The sequence below is a fragment of the Mobula birostris genome, chromosome 1, assembly GCF_030028105.1.
Source record: "Mobula birostris isolate sMobBir1 chromosome 1, sMobBir1.hap1, whole genome shotgun sequence".
Taxonomy (NCBI): domain Eukaryota; kingdom Metazoa; phylum Chordata; class Chondrichthyes; order Myliobatiformes; family Myliobatidae; genus Mobula; species Mobula birostris.
In genome coordinates, this window is record NC_092370.1 from 201,681,547 (window position 1) to 201,689,441 (window position 7,895).

A 7,895-nucleotide genomic window follows, 5' to 3' on the forward strand; every position below is an offset into this window, starting at 1 on the left:
AATACCTTGTATCGCAATACTAAATACAGGACTCACGGAATAATGCTTTGAAAGCACTGTTTTGCTCTACTGGCATGAACTCCATCACTTTATGTGCTCTTAAAGAACATGGACACTGAGGCTGAGCTATTGGCAGCAGTTATATTCAGAAACAATCGCACATCAAAACAGCAGTGCTGGGGACTTCACTTCCAGCTCACTAATTTTTTAAAGTTAAGTTTAATGTTCATATTATTTATGTTTTAATCAGGGTTTATTAGCTAATTTTTAACAATTGCTTTTTTACATTTCCAACCTACTTACTTTAACTTTAATAATTTTTAATAACACAGTCAGTAAAAAACTATGAAGAACACCATATTTAGGAATGGGACCATGCCAACTGCTGAAGTCTTCATTCAGGGATATTTTGAGATTGGGATTAGCTGACATAATCACCAGAGACCTCACTGCTTTTGAATCTGACTCTTGAAGATCAGTATGATGAGGACCAGCATGACATCCCCCCTTCATCTGTGTCTGGCATATATGAGTGTAGGGACTATGGTGAGAGTAACTTTGATAACGATCATCCTAGAAGGTTCTGACTTGAAAGAATACAGTATAACTAAATGTGAAACTATTTTAGATCAAAATTATACTTCGGAACAATGAAATAGAGACAATTTTCCATTTCAAGCAAATGATGACAAATAGAGTAGAATTGTAGAAACATAGAAAACCTACAGCACAATACAGGCCCTTTGGCCCACGATGCTGTGCCGAACATGTACTTATTTTAGAAATTACCTAGGGTTACCCATAGCCCTCTATTTTTCTAAGCTCCATTTACCTATTCAGGAGTCTCTTAAAAGACCCTATTGTATCTGCCTCCACCACAGTGCCGGCAGCCCATTCCACGCACTCACCACTCTCTGCGTAAAAAACTTACCCCTGACATCCCCTCTGTACCTACTTCCAAGCACCTTAAACCTGTGCCCTTTCGTGTAAGTCACTTCAACCCTGGGAAAAAGCTGCTGACTATCCACACGATCAATGCCTCTCATTATCTTATACACCTCTATCATTATCTGTAAACTATCAATTATCTGTAAACATTCCACTCATCAAGCTGGCTGGTGGCATGGTGGTGTAGCGAAGGCTCCCGAGTTCAAATCCAGCCGGCTCCCTTGCACGCTTTCCATCCGTGCTGGGTTGAGCGTCGTGCTAGCAACTCGACCTCGTAAAAATAGGATAGCCAGCTAAAAAAACGCCGTCATGATGGTGTCCTGATGACTCCACTCAGGGTTAAGGGTCGTCATCGTCTTCTTCTTCTTCTTCTTCTTCTTCTCTTCCTCCTCCTCCTCCCTCCTCCTCCTCCTCCTCCTCCTCCTCCTCCTCCTCCTCCTCCTCCTCCTCCTCCTCCTCCTCCTCCTCCTCCTCCTCCTCCTCCTCCTCCTCCTCCTCCTCCTCCTCCTCCTCCTCCTCCTCCTCCTCCTCCTCCTCCTCCTCCTCCTCCTCCTCCTCCTCCTCCTCCTCCTCCTCCTCCTCCTCCTCCTCCTCCTCCTCCTCCTCCTCCTCCACCTCCTCCTCCTCCTCCTCCTCCTCCTCCTCCTCCTCCTCCTCCTCCTCCTCCTCCTCCTCCTCCTCCTCCTCCTCCTCCTCCTCCTCCTCCTCCTCCTCCTCCTCCTCCTCCTCCTCCTCCTCCTCCTCCTCCTCCTCCTCCTCCTCCTCCTCCTCCTCCTCCTCCTCCTCCTCCTCCTCCTCCTCCTCCTCCTCCTCCTCCTCCTCCTCCTCCTCCTCCTCCTCCTCCTCCTCCTCCTCCTCCACCTCCTCCTCCTCCTCCTCCTCCTCCTCCTCCTCCTCCTCCTCCTCCTCCTCCTCCTCCTCCTCCTCCTCCTCCTCCTCCTCCTCCTCCTCCTCCTCCTCCTCCTCCTCCTCCACCTCCTCCTCCTCCTCCTCCTCCACCTCCTCCTCCTCCTCCTCCTCCTCCTCCACCTCCTCCTCCTCCTCCTCCTCCTCCTCCTCCTCCTCCTCCTCCTCCTCCTCCTCCTCCTCCTCCTCCTCCTCCTCCTCCTCCTCCTCCTCCTCCTCCTCCTCCTCCACCTCCTCCTCCTCCTCCTCCTCCTCCTCCTCCTCCTCCTCCTCCTCCTCCTCCTCCTCCTCCTCCTCCTCCTCCTCCTCCTCCTCCTCCTCCTCCTCCTCCTCCTCCTCCTCCTCCTCCTCCTCCTCCTCCTCCTCCTCCTCCTCCTCCTCCTCCACCTCCTCCTCCTCCTCCTCCTCCTCCTCCTCCTCCTCCTCCTCCTCCTCCTCCTCCTCCTCCTCCTCCTCCTCCTCCTCCTCCTCCTCCTCCTCCTCCTCCTCCTCCTCCTCCTCCTCCTCCTCCTCCTCCTCCTCCTCCTCCTCCTCCTCCTCCTCCTCCTCCTCCTCCTCCTCCTCCTCCTCCTCCTCCTCCTCCTCCTCCTCCTCCTCCTCCTCCTCCTCCCTCCTCCTCCTCCTCCTCCTCCTCCTCCTCCTCCTCCTCCTCCTCCTCCTCCTCCTCCTCCTCCTCCTCCTCCTCCTCCTCCTCCTCCTCCTCCTCCTCCTCCTCCTCCTCCTCCTCCTCCTCCTCCTCCTCCTCCTCCTCCTCCTCCTCCTCCTCCTCCTCCTCCTCCTCCTCCTCCTCCTCCTCCTCCTCCTCCTCCTCCTCCTCCTCCTCCTCCTCCTCCTCCTCCTCCTCCTCCTCCTCCTCCTCCTCCTCCTCCTCCTCCTCCTCCTCCTCCTCCTCCTCCTCCTCCTCCTCCTCCTCCTCCTCCTCCTCCTCCTCCTCCTCCTCCTCCTCCTCCTCCTCCTCCTCCTCCTCCTCCTCCTCCTCCTCCTCCTCCTCCTCCTCCTCCTCCTCCTCCTCCTCCTCCTCCTCCTCCTCCTCCTCCTCCTCCTCCTCCTCCTCCTCTCCTCCTCCTCCTCCTCCTCCTCCTCCTCCTCCTCCTCCTCCTCCTCCTCCTCTCCTCCTCCTCCTCCTCCTCCTCCTCCTCCTCCTCCTCCTCCTCCTCCTCCTCCTCCTCCTCCTCCTCCTCCTCCTCCTCCTCCTCCTCCTCCTCCTCCTCCTCCTCCTCCTCCTCCTCCTCCTCCTCCTCCTCCTCCTCCTCCTCCTCCTCCTCCTCCTCCTCCTCCTCCTCCTCCTCCTCCTCCTCCTCCTCCTCCTCCTCCTCCTCCTCCTCCTCCTCCTCCTCCTCCTCCTCCTCCTCCTCCTCCTCCTCCTCCTCCTCCTCCTCCTCCTCCTCCTCCTCCTCCTCCTCCTCCTCCTCCTCCTCCTCCTCCTCCTCCTCCTCCTCCTCCTCCTCTCCTCCTCCTCCTCCTCCTCCTCCTCTCCTCCTCCTCCTCTCCTCCTCCTCCTCTCCTCCTCCTCCTCCTCCTCCTCCTCCTCCTCCTCCTCCTCCTCCTCCTCCTCCTCCTCCTCCTCCTCCTCCTCCTCCTCCTCCTCCTCCTCCTCCTCCTCCTCCTCCTCCTCCTCCTCCTCCTCCTCCTCCTCCTCCTCCTCCTCCTCCTCCTCCTCCTCCTCCTCCTCCTCCTCCTCCTCCTCCTCCTCCTCCTCCTCCTCCTCCTCCTCCTCCTCCTCCTCCTCCTCCTCCTCCTCCTCCTCCTCCTCCTCCTCCTCCTCCTCCTCCTCCTCCTCCTCCTCCTCCTCCTCCTCCTCCTCCTCCTCCTCCTCCTCCTCCTCTCCTCCTCCTCCTCCTCCTCCTCCTCCTCCTCCTCCTCCTCCTCCTCCTCCTCCTCCTCCTCCTCCTCCTCCTCCTCCTCCTCCTCCTCCTCCTCCTCCTCCTCCTCCTCCTGCTGTCCAGGCCTACTCTGTTGATCAACTCTACAGGACCATCCTACTTCTTATTTTGACTTATTCAGTCATTACTAGGATATCTCCATGGCTGTGACCTGTAACTAACGGGCTCCTGTACCAGCTTCACTCGCCTCAGCGCTCAGTTGGGTCTGTGACTGTGGACTCACTTTCAGCGACACTGAGGTTCATGTTCTGTGTGCTATGTTTTTGCTTTTTTATTGTTTGCCTGATTTGTTCTTTTCTCTTTTTCAGTATTTTTATTGATATTATTATATAAATTACATGACTACAAATACAAAATTCATAAGGATAGAAGAAAATAATATGAATTACATTACATTTAAATCACAGTAATATGATAACAGTATCCCATATTCCAAGTCAATCATGTAAAAAAAAGATTGAATTATGAAATGAAATATAATAATTGTATTTTATTAAAATATTTGTTCTTTTTTTCCACACATTGGACATATGAGGGTATATGTTTTGTGTGTGTGTGTGTGTGTGTGTGTGTGTTTTAATGGGTACTATTGTGTTTCTGGTTTGTGACTGCCTGCAAGAACACAAATCTCAAGGTTCTACATAGTATACGTACTTTGATAATAAATATACTTTGATCTCTGAACAGAGACTTTTCCACACGTATCCTGATTTCTCCCAGGGTCTTGCTTCTACTTCCCCCACTGTCATCTCTTCTTTATTCATGTGCTGTCTTTTGCCAGCGTTACCTGTAGGCATAGGGATACATTTTACAAACAGGATGATGATATTGAGATGAGCTTTCTCACCATATATCATTTGTTCACTGCATCCGTGTTGTTGGGTAGTTACCCACTACTGGACGCTTCATACTTTTCCATGCACAAACTTTGGGAAGAATAAAGCAATTGTTTTCAAAGAAAATTGCATTGCAGATGTTGGAAATCTAAAACAAAAGCAAACAATAATGGAAACACTCAGCAAGTCAGGCAACAACTGTGGAAAGTGCAACAGAATTACAAGTCAAAGTCTGTTTGACAAAGTCTGGGAATGAGAGGAATCAAGTTAGTTTTAAGTTGCAGGGAGAGTGTGGAAGGATGGATAGGAGAGAAGGAACATCTCTGGTCGAAGGGGCATAGAACATTATTCATCTTACTGCCATCCTTGGAGAATGGTTTCCCATACAGTGAAAGCAGGTGGATTTCAGTTTATTGATGTGCAATCTCTTCTTTTCTGGTGGAATGCTTGTGTGCTTTAGATCTGTGTGTGTCAGGCTCTGAAATTGAAAGTGTAAGGCTAGGATTGCTATGGGATATAATTAATTTATTTTCACTTTCCACAGATTATGTTGCAATGTGGAGAGTTTATAATTTAAAAAAAATTGAAATCCCATTACAAACTCCAAACTATTACATTGCTCAGTGAAATTTTTCAAAGGGTCAACAACTTGTTTGTTGAGTTTCCAACCGTGTATGTGAGATGCCCTAATCTCTTTAACACTTTACATCGTATCCCTGTCTCAGCTCAGCTATGACTGAATCTCAGTTGTGCCTCAGGGCCCATAGAGACACTATTCCAAAACCCTCTTGGCCAGCCTCCAAGAAAGAGTCATTACAGAAAATCCCATTTATTCATTATCCTGATGATCACAGCTCTCTATTAGACCTTGGTCAGAGTAACCATTAGATTTATTTTAAGTTCTTTTCATTGTTTCTAAATCCCACATGGCCGCCTTCATCTCCGTCTCTGCAAATTCAGCATGACTTTGGAGATCTTTGTAATTCTTGAAATCTGGGCCTTTGCAAATCCTTAATTTTCATTGTGATTTTGGCTGTTTAGGCTTGACAGCTTCCCCTGTAAGACTTCTTCTCATTATATCACTCTTTTCCTATATGTCTTGTCTCTTTTCTCTCCTAATAACTCTGCATGTCAGAAGCAAAGGTTTCGTTGGTAATTTTCCTGTGGACTACCTTTGGATGTTTACTACATACTATAAAGTCAAGCTGTTAAAGATGTTATATACAGCGGCATACAAAAGTTTGGGCACCCCTGGTCAAAATTTTTGTTACTGTGAATAGCTAAGTGAGTAAAAGATGAACTGATTTCCAAAAGGCATAAAGTTAAAGATGACACATTTCTTTAATATTTTGAGCAACATTACTTTTTTTATTTTCATCTTTTACAGTTTCAAAATAACAAAAAAGGAAAAGGGCCCGAAGCAAAAGTTTGGGCATCCTGCATGGCAGTACTTAGTAACACCCCCCTTGGGAAGTATCACAGCTTGTAAATGCTTTTTGTAGCCATCTAAGAGTCTTTTAATTCTTGTTTGGGGGATTTTCGCCTATTCTTCCTTGCAAAAGGCTTCTAGTTCTGTGAGGTTTTTCGGCCATCTTGCATGCACTGCTCTTTTGAGGTCTATCCACAGATTCTTGACGATGTTTAGGTCAGGGGACTGTGAGGGCCACGGCAAAACCTTCAGCTTGCACCCTTGAGGTAGTCCATTGTGGATTTTGAAGTTCTATTCAAAGGTTCAAAGGAACATCTAAACAAGCCTGAAACAAGTCCTGTGGACTGATGAAGTTAAAATAGAACTTCTTGGCTACAATGAGCAAAGGTATATTTGGATAAAAAAGGTGCAGAATTTCATGAAAAGAACCCCTCTCAAACTGTTAAGCACAGGAGTGGATCGATCATGCTTTGGGATTGTGTTGTAGCCAGTAGCACGGGGAATATTTACTGGTAGAGGGAAGAATGAATTCAATTAAGTACCAGGAATTGAAAGACTCTTAGCTGGCTACAAAAAGCATTTACAAGCTGTGATACTTGCCAAAGGGGGTGTTACTAAATACTGCCATGCAGGGTGCCCAAACTTTTGCTTCAGGCCCTTTTCTTTTTTTGTTATTTTGAAACTGTAAAAGATGGAAATAAAAAAGTAATGCTGCTTAAAATATTAAAGAAATGTGTCATTTTTAACTTTATGCCTTTTGGAAATCAGTTCATCTTTTACTCGCTTAGCTATTCACAGTAACAGAAATTTTGACCGGGGTGCCCAAACTTTTGCATGCCATTGTATGTGTGCAAACCAGTGTTCTTATCACCCTGACAAGGTGCATCAACATCAAACTGATATAAGTTCTTTCTACTGCACCAAATAAGCATTCCCATAAACATTCTGATATCCCTTCCATGCAAGATTGATGAATTTTATGGGATAAACCAATTTAAGCCACAAGCTGCTGTGTCAGGAGACGGAGAGGAGGCTTGACCCAAAAGCAGAACAGCAGAGGAGATTCAGCCATGAATGATAACTTTAATAATAGACCACAAAATACCAAGGCACAAGGGGCCACAAGAGAGAACAGAAACTAAATACAACAGGCAACAAAGTAAACTTTAGTCAGGGAGAGTGTAAGAAAGGAGTGTCTGATTGAGGCCTGCTGGTTCCATGCCTGAACAAGGACTGTGGGTGAAAATGGGGGTTAAATAGGCTGCAGCCATTGAGCCTGGATGGATGGACGGCAGGTGAACCATACAGGTTGGGTGGAGACTGGGAGGTGTTGGCAGCAGCAGCCCTGACATACTGCCATTCTATTTTCACCAACTAAGTTTGATCCCTGTGCAAAATGACAGTGCAGTCAAACACTTTCACCCCCATAGAATATTTTGAAAAACAGCAGCAATAGTTAAATGATATTAAATCTATACTTATACTTATAAAATTTAATTTATATTAAATTTATATCATAGATGCACGATATTGTTTTAACTATTAACTCTAGTAAGCTAGCATACTGGGAATCAGCCTCGTCTGAGTAAAGAGCTAAAACGAATATATTTCAATCTATCTCTCTGGTAGTAGGGTTAAGGTAACAGGCTCGGTCGCAGGTATGGCAACACATTGTCATAGCCGATATTTATGTACCAAGGAAACCGTGAAATAACACTTCATTTAGATTTGTGTCCAAGTTTTACCGCATGACACACCAGACTGAATACTGTACATGTAAATCAAATATTTAAAAACTTATTTCGTCACTTCGAGTGCAATTCCCGAAACCGGAGATCGGCACGCACGTAATACACGTCCTCAAAATGTTTAAAGGAAGTTCCCTTTCTTTAT